At 35.9% G+C, this 15507-nt stretch overlaps 2 protein-coding genes and 1 long non-coding RNA gene across 3 annotated transcripts in view; 1 reads left to right on the top strand and 2 right to left on the bottom strand.

Moving 5' to 3' along the window:
• The window catches only part of zgc:113135, a 1020739-nt gene that overhangs the window by 624515 nt on the left and 380717 nt on the right, over positions 1 to 15507 (bottom strand). The window lies entirely within an intron of this gene.
• LOC101886882 (gastrula zinc finger protein XlCGF57.1-like) overlaps positions 1 to 15507 on the top strand; it is a 513813-nt gene that overhangs the window by 314495 nt on the left and 183811 nt on the right. The gene's annotated exons all lie outside the window — the stretch shown is intronic.
• Positions 191 to 15507, bottom strand: part of LOC796311 (zinc finger MYM-type protein 1) — an 854498-nt gene continuing 839181 nt past the window's right edge. Inside the window, exons 5-7 of the long non-coding RNA XR_015483466.2 lie at positions 1477 to 5317; positions 1288 to 1390; positions 191 to 813 (exon numbers count right to left, since the gene is read on the bottom strand). This is a non-coding gene — a long non-coding RNA (zinc finger MYM-type protein 1). The remainder of the gene's footprint in view (positions 814 to 1287; positions 1391 to 1476; positions 5318 to 15507) is intronic.

Genomic DNA, 15507 nt, shown 5'->3' with positions numbered 1-15507 from the left:
GCCAGTTTCATCTGCACACGGACACATCTTCGCCAGTGGCGGCTGGTGCTAAAAAAATGTGGGGGGGCGCAAACACCAGAACTGACCTAACGGTTGGTAATGCAACAGTGTAAAAGCCATTTATCAGGTGATGTATGAAAAAACAAAAATATGACTAAAGCATACAACAAATGCTTCATAAATCAGAAAATTTTAGTTCAATTTAGGTTTATTATAAGTAATGAAGTAATCAATAAACACACGCACAGACACACATAGATGTTGCCTAATTACTGGCCAGTAGCACTACTTGAAAATAAATTTTGCTCTCCTTTCTTTCTGGCTTGCAAATTTCTCAATGACCTTTTGGTTGAAGTCAGTCATCTCAGTCACTAGTCTCTTCTCTATTGACAGCATGGCCAATGCATTCAGCCTCTCTTGGGTCATGCTGTTTCTCAGAAAAGTTTTTATTCTTTTCAAAGTTGAGAAGCACCTCTCAGCTTCTGCTGTGGTCATAGGCGTAGTTACCAGAATCTTTAGGAGAGTTACAGTCTCTGAAAAGACTTCCTCAAGATTGTCCTCCATAAACAGCTGGAGTAGGTCCAAAGCACCACAACAGGCTCTGAACTCATCCTTGGAGTAGATGAGACTGAGCTCTGTCTTTAGCTTACTTCCATCGAGCACAGGATAGACTTTCAGAGTCCTGCTAAGTGCATCTTCTGGAAAAGCTACTGTATACTGCTCAAACCTGTCTGCCTGCAGCAATGTGGCACTAACGAGGTGGTCTGTGAAGGAGAACCGCTCCAGTGTGTGTGTGAGAATGGTATCACAGACCTAAAGGATAAAGACAAAAATTATGTAATTATGTGTCAATTTCAACTGCTACATTAAAATAACCAGGTTGAGTTATAAAGGCAGACCAGTTGTAGTGGTTAAATTCATACTTTCTCAAAACCTCATAAACACATTCATTCTTAGTAAACATGTCAAGCTCCACTAGAAGAAACTGAAGAATAACAAATCATTTTAGATAATAGTTTAAAGAGTATATACGTTTAAGAAGATCACCTAGTCATAAAAATGCATTTACATTTATCATAGTTTTATACAGCCCACTATTCCCAGCTTATAAATCAACAACACTTAGATTCAAAATTCTTATCAACTATTTTTATATAATGCTTCTATAATGAGACACTTAAAGACTCCTATTTGAAAAAGACCTGGTCATTGTATCATATAAACAAGCCAGTGTGCTTGCAACAAATTAAACTGTATTGTTTCATTTTGATTAAAATAAAAACTCACTTCTGCTGCTATCTGTTCATGAACCTCTGGACTGAGGGACCGCCGCCTCTTCTGTTGAAAACCACCTTCACTGCATTGGTCAACCAGGGAATGGAGAGAATTTCTGTAAAGGAATAAGAAAGTGTATGAATAATAATAATAATATTAGTAATAATCATAATAAATCCAAAACAAAAAAACAGCAACTACCTGATCTTCTGTATGTCCTGCTGGAATTGCTGGATGCTCCCCCTGATGTGGACTGAATCGATGTCCTTCTTCTGGAGTTTGGCATAGAGGATGTCCACATGTGGCATGATGTTGTGGAAAAGTCGCAAGAAAAAATTAAAATCCTGATTCTCCAGCAGCATGGCAAAGGCTCCTGCCTCTCTGACAGCAACAGGGTCAAAGTCCCCCGAGTCTCGAATAGTTTGAAAACAGCGCATGAGGTCCTCTCTGTGCTCAAACACTGTATTGATGGCACGGCTGTGGAAATTCCACCTAACATTGCTTGATGTTGGTAGTCTATGGGCCACTACTTTATCAAGGACGTCTGTGCGTTTGGGTGATCTTGAAAAAAAGCTGGAAAATCCTCCAAGGTCAGAAAAAAAAATTCTCACTTTGGAAATGTTAGAAGTGGCCTGTTGCATTATTAGGTTGAGTTGATGTGCATAGCAGTGGATGTAATGGGCATTTGGGTACACATCTTGGATTTTTTTTTGAACACCTGCCGTGGCACCCCTCATCACGCTGGCTCCATCATACGCTTGCGAGATGAGTTTATTCTTTTGATCCCCAGGAAGGATGACAGAAAGACGTTCTTTAAGTACTGTGGAGATGGAATCAGCTGTACTTGAACGCAGAGGAATAAACTCAAAAAATCTCTCCTGTACGTTGTTTTTTGAGTCAATGTACCGCAACACAAGCACAAGTTGACACTGTGTGGAAATATCGGTGGTCTCGTCGGCCTGGATTGAGAGAAATTTGCTGCTCTGTGCCTCTGTGTTCCCTCACAACAGACAACATACAGTCCAACAGCTCGTTCTGCACGGTTTTTGAAGTTCCCTTAAACACAGTGGCATTGTCGAGGTGCTCTTTTAAAACTCCGTCAAGGGAAGCAACAAAATCGACCAGGCCACGGAAGATACCGGGGTTATCCGAGCTCTCGCTCTCATCATGGCCACGCAAAGCCAGCTCAAACGCACCACAAAATTTGACACAGTCTATTATTCTAGACAGGATGTGTCTATTTTTCCTAACCTCTTCATTGTGCCTTCTAATGCCAATCCTGTAGCCCTCATCTAGCTGTTGGGCAATGCTAAGCTTCCCAAAAAACTGGAGCCTCATAGCGTTGTCAAGATGGCTTCGGCTACTTTCATGACGCTTGCACTTTTCAGAAAGGTGTTTTAAATCGCGAACCCCTGTTGTTGTCCACAACGTTTCGGTGCCAGGACTTTGAAACAGCAAACACGGGAAACAGTAAAAGGCATGACTTACATCACAACCTGCCAGCCAGCTCCGTTTGTCATAACAAGTGCTGGAAAAGCCCCGAGTGTACGCGCGCCCACGATCACTTGACTGCTGTTGAATTTGCAAGGAAGGTCGATCTGGTCCAAGCTCCTTGATTCTTTTTTTTTCTTCATCCAAACGCCTTGTGAATGGATATCTTTGCAAAGATACAACGGAATTTTCCTTCATTTTGAGAAATTGCACTTGCTTCCACTATGATTAATAGTCGTCAGTTAACTGAGGAGCTGCTTGCTAAGTGATAGGTCCAAGTGGGAATGGTCCAATCACATAAGGCCAACCATATAAAAACAAATATGATTCGTTCTGACAACATAAATGGGCGGGTTCGGGGCGCAGAGTGCTGCGCCCCAAGGACAATTTAAAATGGGCCAATTAGAGCTTTTTGTCATATCACATGTATTGCAAAAGTTCGTGTATCTACATTGACACTCATTAGTCCGGCGCCCCGCACACATATGAAAAAATATTGTTCATACATTTTTTTTTTTTCAATAAATGTTAGTATGACTAACTGTAGAGTGTTATCATTAAATCAATTTATTTAGTTAATATTTGTGATAATAAATATTAACATATTAAAGTAGGCTAACTTGAAGGGGGGGCGGCGCCCCAGCGCCCCCTATTGACCAGCCGCCACTGACAAGATGTACAAACAGAAAAATCACCACAATAACAATAATAATAAAAATGTAATCTTCTGCATTTGGTCACATGTTCTCATCCACATCACACCTGATATGTTCTCTGGCAAGGCATGGGAAGAATTCTTTTGTTGTTCCTTTTCCACTCAAGTTCAGTCCAAAGAACATATTTATGATTATGAGTGTGGTTCCTTGATGGAAATATGCTGTGATTTAGGTATTTGCATAACTGCAAAAAACTGTTTCTCATGGACGATGGAAGAAAATGCAGTCAATATATTTGTGTTTCAATACACAACATGAACAGCTATTCACTTTGACTTTAGCCTATAGAAGTTATGTTTAGTACATGTTATCTGTTCTGACATACAGTGTGAAAGTATTTGTAAATTTGACTGTAACATTACATTGCTTTGGTCTTGGTTGAGCTTGTTTGTAAAAGAAGTTCAAGCATTTGAAATTAGTGTTAACTGGATGCATTTTGTATCAAAGCAAAAAGAATAGTTTTTTAGCCTACAAAGACGGATGTTGTGCTAATTGTGTTAAGAGTTTTGGAAACTTGTTAAATGTATTGAAAAAACTGTCACAGCGATTGTAGAGAAAACTAGAGTGCTTGTCAGATATATGAATATGTTTAATACACAGCTTAGTACTGGAATATGCACTTTATTTTAAATTCAATTAATGTTACATTTTAATCTGCTTTAATCTTAATCTGAATTTTAATCATTATTCTTACTGGATAATGGAAAGCATTTTGTCAGCATCCTTGTTGTCAATTTATTAAAGTATATGAATTTAATTATTCATATACTTTAATAATGCAGGCTAACATACTCAAAATAGTATATTAGAAAAGAAAACTTTTCAGACTCATCTAGATTTGTGTTTATTGAAAGACGTCGATTTTTTTTCTTTCCTCATCTTTGTTTTTCATTTAGTTTTTTCTTTAGGGCAATCAGCGTCTTAAAAGTACAGCAGTTCCAACTATATTCTCATTTCCTTGTCATCTGGTGAAATCCTCTTGTGTAGGGGTAAGACACAAGACTTTTGCGAATAAGAATTCTGAGGTAAGTGGCTCCTCTCTGTTGTTCAGCAAAGATGCAGGACACAGTAAAAAGGATTCTCCAGTTAACAAGTCTCTTAGCGTGCACTCAGCTGCTGATTACAGCAATGCCACCTTGACTGAACATGCTATTGGCAACTTCTCAGTTAGTAATGACCTATGTCAAGTTGACACTGCTGTAACGGTGGATATTAATGAGGATCATAGTTATGCAACTTTAAGTTCCACACATGAAACTCCTAAGTTTATTAAAGAGGATCACAGCTACAACCTTGCGTCTCCGAGATCTTTAAAACGGAAAAATCAGGCCACTGACCAAATTCTACAAAAATACAGGAAAAAGCTTAAAATTGAATCCCAAAAGTCTAGGCGTTTAAAAAAACAAAATCTCCACCTTAAAGGATGTCGTCACAGAACTCAAGAAGAAGCTGTTGATATCCAATGAATGTGCTTCTTTGCTTGAGTCAATTGATGAAGTGCCAAAGCACATCTTGTTGAAAATACAGCAGGGGAAAAAAACAGCAAAGTACTCAGAGGAGTTGAAGCAGTTTGCCACAACCTTGCATTTTTATTCCCCAAAGGCATACGACTACGTACGTGACAATTTTCAGAAAGCGCTGCCACACAGTCACACCATTCGAAATTGGTACAGCAGCGTATCAGCTGATCCTGGATTTACTGTGGCAACTTTCACAGCGCTGAAATGTCATGTAGAGGAGAATAAAGAGAGAGGAAAAGAAACAGTATGTGCCCTAATGATGGATGAAATGTATATTCACAAGATGACTGAATTTGCAGGGGACCAGTTTCATGGCTATGTGGACATTGGTACTGGAGAAATTGACAACACGTTGGCTACCCAGGCTTTGGTCCTCATGGTTGTGGCTGTAAATGAGTCATGGAAAATTCCCATAGCATACTTTCTCATCACAGGTATGGATGGATCAGAGAAGGCCAATGTCATTAGGGAGAGCCTTAGCAGACTTCATGAGGTTGGTGTCAAAGTTATCTCTCTTACATGTGATGCCCCCACGACCAACTTGGCTATGATAAGGGAACTTGGCGCTGACCTAAATATCAACAACATGAAGCCTTACTTCATGCATCCTGAGGACCCTACTCAGAAAGTACATGTGATCCTGGATGCATGCCACATGCTAAAGCTTCTTCGCAATGCCTTTGCATCTTCCCTTGAATTTGAGACAGAAGATGGAAATAAGATTAAGTGGAAGTACATTGAAGCCCTCAATGAACTCCAAGAAAAAGAAGGTCTGCGACTTGGAAACAAGCTGAAGATGGCTCATTTACAATGGCGAAAACAAAAAATGAAAGTCCATCTGGCAGCACAGCTCTTCAGCAGCAGTGTGGCAGATGCTATAGAGTTCTGTGAGCAAGGCTTGAAAATGGAGGAATTCAAAGGTTGTGCTGCAACTGTGCAGTTTTTGCGCACTGTAGATGCAGCTTTTGATGTACTGAACAGCAGAAATCCTCTTGGAAAAGGTTTCAAAGCCCCAATCAAAACAACAACTAAAGATCGGGTTGAGACCATTTTAAAGCAGGCAGAATCCATGGTTCGTGGGTTGAAGGTCCAGCAGTACAACAAGATGGTGCCACTTCACACAACCAAAAAGAAGACTGCCATATATGGCTTCATTGCTAATGGCAGAAGTGCACTTAACATCTATCATGATCTTGTTGAAAGGCCCAATGCACCATGCAGATATCTTCTTACCTACAAATTAAGTCAGGACCACTTGGAGCTTTTCTTTGCTGCCATAAGAGCAAGAGGTGGTCACAATGATAATCCTAATGCCAGGCAGTTTAGAGGAGCATACAAACGCCTACTTGTAAGGCACCAAGTGAAAAACAGGCACAGGGAACTGTTTGCTTCTAGACAACACTTACATGCTCAACTCAACACCTGCATCTGTAAATGTCGCCCGAAGATTGGAAGTACAGTTGGTGGAAGTGGACGTGCCCGAGAATGATGCTGTTCCTGACCTCCCTCATGAATGCAGTCTTTCTGAATACAAAGAGGCAGCAATTCATTATATCACAAGATTTGTGGTGAAGAAGATGAAAGAGAAAATCACCTGCTTGCCATGCTCACAGGCATTAACAACTGATGGTGCTGCACATGAATTCATCCATCTAAAAAACAGGTGGTCTGCAGAAACCATCACCAGGCATGGTGTCTGTGTGTCTGACCACAGAGAAATGCATTCAGAGAAAGATCACAACAAGTGGAGGTCAGCTTCCTCGTGGACGTGGAATCACACTTGCTATTTCCAACGAGGTGTTAGCAAATTATGCAGAGAGAGATCTTTTTCCACAACTCCACAGCCACATGTTTGCTACAAGCGTTGAAATGAATCATATTCATTTATTGGTTAAAATGGCATCCATTTGGTATAGCAAAGTCAGATTTAACCACTTTGCAAGAAGGGGAGCTGAAATAGCAAAAGATGGCAAAATGGTTTGCAGACAACTGACTAAATTGATTCATTTTTATGGTGAATAATTCGTTTATTTGTAGTCTTCTATTGTTCTCTTTGCTGCTAATCATTCATGCCTCCTCTGATCCTACTGAAGACCTGCTGCTGCTATTGCTGCTGCTGCTGTTGATTTACAGTCCGCATAAACAGGACTGAATCATTTACAGAAGATGCCTCTACTGCACTGATCCACCTTAATTTTTCTATATTATTGTTTTTAAAATCTGTTCAGTCACAGAAAGCACTTGTTAGTAAATAGCTCTTCAGAAATTCAAATGAAATAGGTTTACTGTTAAAATATGTTCTCTCATTTATGGTTGTTAGTGTAGTACTTTATGAAAATTGTTCTTATGACTATTTTGTTTTAAATGCAGTTTGCACTTCCAGTTCCAATTATATTATTGTTCTAGAATACAAATATTGAAAATACCCCAAAAATAGTATTTTTTTTTAATTTTTTTATTTCAGGTTGAAAATGTTCATATTTATGTTTCTATAAACGTTGTTTTGTTAATATTTTTGTATATAGTTACATTTCACATGTATAAATCTTTTTTGTCTCGTCTGAGTTCGTCTTGTCTTGTGTCCCACTTAATGTCCTGCACCTTGACGTGGTGAGTGGGCTTTCTACTAAGATGGGCCACTTTGTTAAAATTCTGTTTGGATCTGGTATGTGAAATATATTTTTTGTCATTCCTACCTTATAGGCTCATTGGGGATAACGAAGAGAGACAAAACAAAAATAAAGGTGAGTAAATTAATAAAGACACTTATATTGCCCTTTCTTAAGGTAATAAAGGAGCATATAAAACAGTTTGTATGAAAAATTTGCAGTAGACCAAAGCCACATATCTACTTTGTAGACAGTGTTAGGAAAAAAAATAATATATTCAAACATGTCACTCTTTTCATTAAAAAAAGTTTTACTTTTTAATTAATTAATTTTAAAACTTAAAAAATTATGTTATGTTATTTTTGAACTGTACTTTTTTATTTAACACAGATCACATTTAAAATTGTTTATTATCTTAATTTATAACCCCACTACCAGTACATATTAGAAATTAGTTTAACTTATTGCAACAGTGCACTTTGTGGCACTTTCAAGTTTTGGTACATGAGCTCTGCCATAAAATGTTTTTCATTAATGCTTTCCTTTGTATTTCCTATACAGAACCTACCCCAGATGTACACCCAGTGCTACATAGTGACAACATGGAGTCAGCACGTTTAGCACTCATCCACACTTCATGCAGTTCTGTCCATTAATTTTAAAGTACTGTCTATAATTGAATCACTAATTAAAAATGTTACAGTTCTGAAATGCCACACAATGTATTGACAGCTAAAAGTTCAATTGTATAAATTTGTGTGAAGTAACATTAGAAAGATACATGTTGGACAAATAATTATTTCTGTAGTGCAATGCATTAATCTTAATCAGCTAAATGTAGGCAAGCAATCTGTTTTTGTTTAAGGAATATTTTATCATGATTTTAATGCTTTATCATAATTTTAATGTTTTTTTTTTAAGTTGAGGTATGTCTTAAGTCATCATGCTAAGTTAGTAACTTACTATGGAATTATTTATCATACAATATATATATAATGTTCTTTTGTTAATAAATTGTAACAAAAAAAGCCCAGACACTTGCATGCAAGTAAAAATTTATTTACAAAATCTTAGCTACATTCACCATGGGGAAATTGGAAGAACAAAGAGAAGTATTGAAAAGGAACAGCTGTGACAGATGTCAGTGTGGTGGCTTCCCTTGAAAAAAATTTAAAATAAATAAAATATGTTGTTCATCAAACGTCACAAAGTTTAAAATTTCTGGAAATTTTTTATGTCACAACTTTGGTTAGAAAGTTTAAATCCAGCAGTTCACTTCAAACCCTACCTGATTTGGTCTTTCAAACACTGGGCAATATTGTTTAAAAAAATATCATTTCCCAAAGGGGTCAGATGAACTAGATCAGGCAAAAAATGTCCAGGATGTCTACGCTTTATCTGACGATGATGAACAATGGCTCCATCAATACATGAGATGAAGGAAGCCATCACACTGTTAATGAAGCTCCGTGCTTTCTCAATTTTTTGGGGTTGTGCAGACTTCCACAGGTTTCTCTGAGTTATTGTAGAGAATATTATTTTCATCTCTGGATACTTCCTGTGGAGGTCTTGCAAGTCCTGCTTTATTCTTGCGGCAAGATGGATACTCTTGTTTTTCCAAGATCGTTTCCGCCACAGTGAACCAAGAGGATGTCTGGCACAGCTCTTCCTTGGAGGCACTGTTCAAAGTAGGGAAGGACGTTTCTCCAAATCATCCCTCCCCTACCAAACCACTGGATGAGGGCATTTAGTCCCAGGTTTTTCCCGGTCATCTCTCTCGCTCTTTTTTCCCCATGGTGAATGTAGCTGTCTCCCACAATGTATATTCTTGGTCCTGTTGATTGTAAATTAATAATTAAAAAAACAATAATAAAAACTTTTCATTTTTAGAAAAGAAAGAAATATACTGATATTTAGAAAACGTCATGGTGTTATAGATATGTTAGTTTTATTTCAAAGAGTTATAAAATTACAAAAATATTGCAGATGAGTGATAATTCACTGATACATCAGCTGAGATGTTTTTAAATGCGTCCTTGTAAGCTTGAAACGCTGTCAGTGATGTAATCAGCACACAAGCTGCCAATAATGCTCAGGTTTGTCTGACGACTCCTCCCTCAAAATTTCATTGGCTGTGGTTTGGTAGCTTGAATGAGCTGTTGGGTAACAAGTTGTTGTCAGATCATGTAGTGTGTGACCCCCCCTCTTGTGGATCATTCACGTAGTGTTGTGTAGTGTGAACACCACAGCAATTAAAGGACACAAAATCAAGTCATGTAGTGTGAACGACACAGCGATATGCCAATGTTTAAAATCCTGTTGTGTGAACTAGGCTCAAGATGGGAAGAGACCACCCTTAAACTCCCTATCTTCTTTTTAGCCTTCTTTCTTTCCATCGAGAATCTAGTAAAGTTTCCCGTAAAACCAGTCAACACGATTAGTCTTTGGCTGCCTCCAGCTTGAATTACACGACTTCCCTTAATTAGCAGCCTCAGATATGTCACTTCAATAACGAAGCAACCACTAGTGAATTTACGTGAAAATCCAGCCCCACAGAGGGATTTCACCAGAGAACAAAGGATCGTAAGTACATCCCCAGGTCCATCAGTCAACTGGTGTGTGATCTGCCAATCATGTTAAATATTAGATAACCCTGTCTAAGAAACTGTGAAGAATTATATTATAATACACAAAACTGAAAATAAAAAAGTAAATAAATAAAAAGAAAACCTAATTTATCTGAAGGTTTAGTTAATAGCACTCTGATTATAAAAATAAGACAGTGTCATATAGAAAAGTTTAACAAAAACGAGTATTACCTTCACTGGAGTTGAAGACCTTTTGATGACTTAACATGAGAGAAATCCTCATTGACCAAGTATTGATCCTTTAAGTAGATTACATTATATTTGATACTTTGGACACATCACACAGTCACATAATCTTTAAAGACAACAAAAACAACAATACATAACACAGTCAAATTTTGCATTTAGCTTTAATTTACATGTACAATTTTCACGTGTAATATATTTACTGGCATCTTCATGGTGCCAAATGTCTTTGAAAATTCCTGTCTAAGCCAATTTTTGTTACACATGCATGCTAATTTTTGGAATGACCTTAAGATAAATGTAAGCACTTTTGAGTTTTTAAGCTATAAATGTAAATCATCATACACCGACTTTTAATGGCAAAAACAAGTGAGGACCAGTTGCAATGTTTTTATTTGTCCGGTTACTATGTGAAGTTGTTGTTTTATGTGATGGAAACAGATTTTTTACTTACATACTAGTGGACTCTGTCACAGCTGCAACAACGCTGTAGTACAAAACAACAATAAGTCAGCAATATGTCTAAAAAAAAATGTGTAAAAAACAAAAAAGAAGACATTTAACATATTTCCTGCTAGGTCAAGTAATCTTTAAGTTGTATAAGTGTAAGGTATAGGTTTCAAACTTAGTTTGAAAACATAGTTTTTGGTTCGAAGTCTAAGCCAACACAGCTGATTCAACTAATCAAGGTGTTAAAGACTAATAGAGACTATTAAGCAAGTGTGAGTTGGAGGTGTTTGAAGCTAAAAGGTGCAGAGTTGTGAGTCCCTCCAGCAATTGGGTTTTACACTAAGGAATTTTTGTGTCAGTGTTTTCCCAAATATTTAATTGCTATCATCGCAAGTCATTGCACATAATTTTATACAACATGTTTGAAACATGAAATGTGCACAAAACATTTTCGATTACTACCAAATATGAGTTTGAACTGTGATGCTTTCCTTACTTTTCACTTACAGAAACACTATTAATATCCCTTGCCAATCATTAGAGCACTGATATGACATTAAGCTGCTGCTTTTGTGCAAAGTCACTTAAGCCTGGCATTAAACGACTCAACAACATAAACACACATTGCGCACAAGTAAAACTTATGCAAATGCACTGACATTGCTTAAGTTGCTTTAAGAACTAGGGTAAGGAGGAAGAGGGGAGGTAAATGTATAATAATGTATAAATATAAGCAGTTTCATGCAAATATCAACCTTGCCATGAAAAAAAATGTTTTCAGCAAAATAGCAAAACTGTTTATACATTTTTTGAGTAAGCAAGTATTTTTAAAATGCTTTAAATATTTTTTTAAAATGTCTCTGTCAATATTTTCAAACTATTATATTTAATTTATTTAAAGTCCCAGAAGGGAAAATTTCACATCTGTCACATAACAAAGCTTGTTCATCATAACTGCAAAAAATATCAAATAAAATAAAATCTATAATTTTTGTTCAAAAGAGAGACATATTTTGTTTTTTGATTATCCTTGTTTCTTTTGGGTTGTGCAGTTTAATTCACAGAATTACTACAAAGTATGTTGAATACTGTAAACCTGCAGACTTTTTCTGTCACATTTATAATGCATGTTTATTTCCCTCATTTGAAGTCTAATTAATGTTTACAGATTGATATTTTCCTGATCCCATAATTCTCTGTTTAGTTGTTTGGAAAATATAAAGAGATATTTCAATGTAATGTTAACATATACTTTATCTGACTTCAACTGTACATATATATATATATATATATATATATATATATATATATATATATATATATATATATATATATTAGCGCTGTCAAAATTAACGCGTTAACGCATGCGATTAATTTTAAATAATTAACACGTTAAAAAAAATAATTAACGCAATTAACGTAGTTCAGGTTTTTTTTACTTCCTGTTGTGGTAGACGTGTGTTCAACATGCAATAAATGTGGATAAGACCAAGGAAGCACTTTTTGAAGGCAAGTTCCAGTATAAAACAATTAGTTGCATCACAGGTTATCCAGAATTTCATGCAATTTCGGGTGTTTCATTTTTAACTTTCGACATCTGTTGTAAGTTGATACCGCATGGCGAACAGAAAGAAAATCCTCTGCATTTCGTGACTCTGTGTTCCTTTAAGGTAAGGTTCCTTTTAAGGCTACACGGTAAAATTTTAATAAGAGTATAATCTTAATCATATTAAATCGGAGTATTGGTGTCTTATGTAAATGTACTCAGTACGTCTGGTGAAGTCGCGAGCTGTCAAAGACAGGGCATTACTCTGCCTTTCAGCATGAGCCCTCCAAGTTTAGCGTGTTTCCTCATTAAACGCAACGAAAGCGTATGCTTTACGTTGTTGTGTCAGAATCCTTGTGAAATACAGTAATACTTTAGGACGCATAGTTTAAGCAAATTTGATGAACGTGATCATGCGTGTTGAATCTGAGGCGAGTCGCTCCAGTATATATGTGTTTTGTGTGTGTGTGTTTTTGGTTTTGATCAATGTTTTCATAACCTTTTTTTGTTTTTATTCTCCAGAATTGTTCCTGAGTCGTGTGCTGCTTGCTTGTATTTGAGGTGAATTCTGTTTTCTCTGTACAGTTGTGTTAATTTGTTACATATTTCTTATTTATTAGTTGCATCTAAAAGAAACAGAACATAAACCTCCAATAATTTACCTTTTATTATAATTTTGTGTGTGTAGTGGTGTTATCAGTGTTTGTGGCTTTTTGTTCTCTTCATCTACATTACCGGTTCCAAGTTTGGGGTCAGTTTTTCTGACAGTCAATTATTCTGTTCACCAATAACATTTATTAAATGTAAAAAATAAATAAAGTTAAATATTTATTTTAAAATATTTAAATAACTGCTTTGTTATTGTATGTGGTTTCAAATGAAACTATTACTCCAGTCATTATTGATTTTATTACCATTAATACTAATATTAATATTAGAGTGATATCTTAGAGACTAGAGTAATAAAGCTGAATCTTTAAAATCACTGGAATAAGTTAATTAAATTATAAACTACTTTTGAACTGTTATTTTATACTGCAGTAACATTTTACAATTTGTACTGTGTTTGATAAAATAAATGCAGCTTTGATGAGCAGGATAAGCTTTTTTCAAAATATTTAAAAGTCGTACTGACCCCAAACTTGTGACCAGTAGTGTATGATAAACTGCTGTTGCATAATTTACATCGTAAAAAGTTCAATAGAATTTTAGATGAATTCAATTGGTAAAATATTTAGGAGTGAATCACTGGGATTGTGATCGTCATATTATTCACAATTTCTCAAAATAAATGCTAATAATGCATTTATCACTGCTTTGACAAGCTTTTAGGTTTGAAATATACTAGCGGTGGTAGCTGGATTTCAACAGATTTTACCCACATCACATAAATGTATAACTATATGCGAGAAACAAAACATAATTTAATTTTTAACAATATTTTTTAGTTATTATGACACTGTTTTAAACTGTTGCTTGTCAATAGGTTGAAGTTTAAATCACTGTTTGGTTTACTTTTATTGTATTCATGCGCCACGTGGCAGGTAAAATATGTTGCTGACATTTTTTGTACAGTACTGCACTATTAAAAGAATGTTAGATTTGTATAATATATGTAATATGTCAACATCATCAAATACATTTTTTTTACAACAAATGAGAAATAAATGACAGAAAATAGAATAAATACAGACAATGTCTTGAATAATTATAATTGCAAGCATTAAAATTAGACACCCCAATTCAAATAAGGCAAATGAGTTAATTAACCATTTCTAATGTTGTACAAATGTTTTGCAGCCACCTTTTGAGTATTTAGTAAAGTTAATCTTAGTTATTTACATCAGAGATATATTTATTTAGTGTTTCTCTCACTCTTTCGGCTGTGCACATACTGTCAGCTGTGAAGCCAAGCGAAAGTAAATCAGTCTTACAATAAGTAATGATGAATATTTAGATGAATAATTTCTGTAATTAAATAGTTTTTTTCTTAAGTAAAAAGTTTTGTTTGCTGGTTTCATTAGCAAGAAAGTTTATTGTTATTGAAAAGTTTTCATGTTTTTGGTTCATTTAACAAATTTGACAAGTTAAATTCTGTTTTCCTGTTCTTTTGTTTCACCAACAGAATGGCTTCAAAATCCAGTTTCCCCTACTTCCGTGCTGAGCCCATTACCGTGCAGTGCATTGGGCACAGGACCACTGCTAGTAGTGTAGATTTTACAATCAAAGATGGTCAAATTTGCCGTGGTGCTCAAAGAATTGTTCATTTTAGTGTTGTCGCGAACAATGAAAAAAGCTACACTGTGCCCAGGAACTCCCCTGAAGCACCTTTTCAGGAAGGGTTAACCTATGTGATTAAAAACTACACTACTAGCTGTAAATATGTCAAGATTGTTTATTTCTTAGTGCAAAAAGAACAATTTTTAGAACTGCTCTTAACCTGGCCGAGTCTGCTACCAGCGCCGCCCTTCAAATACTGCATCCCCCCTCAATGCATCTGACAGGGGAGGAACATGACCTCTATACAAGAGGGGGGTACCTCACCCTCAAAGAGACAATTAAACATGTGAGTTCATTTAATAATGTTGCAAAAAGTGTTTTTAAACTTGGGCAAAATTTATAGCTAAAATAAATTAAATTCGAACATATGATAAAACGTTTTCAAATTGTGAATCATTCAGCTAATGTTTTGATGTGAGTGTGTGTGTATATATATATATATATATATATATATATATATATATATATATATATACATATACATATACACACACACACACAAATATACAGTGTTTCTTATAGCATTTTTTCAGTTGTGGCAGTAGACCTATTGCACAGATCTACCAACTACCTGTGACGATTTTTCAATAACAAAAGTCGAGATCGCATTTATGTAATACGAGCATGCGAATGTCATAGCTTGCACGCCGATTTCTTCTGCTTGTGCACAAAACTTTTTGCACACCCTCAAATATACACTGCTCAAGCACAGACTTTCTTGTGCGCTCTTAAGTAAATGCTGCTGAAGTGTGATTTAGAGCATTTATGTAACGAGTATGTCTCCAA

The sequence above is a fragment of the Danio rerio genome, chromosome 4 (assembly GCF_052040795.2).
Source record: "Danio rerio strain M-AB ecotype USA chromosome 4, GRCz13ab, whole genome shotgun sequence".
Classification (NCBI taxonomy): Eukaryota; Metazoa; Chordata; class Actinopteri; order Cypriniformes; family Danionidae; genus Danio; species Danio rerio.
This window is presented reverse-complemented; position numbering and strand designations above follow the sequence as displayed.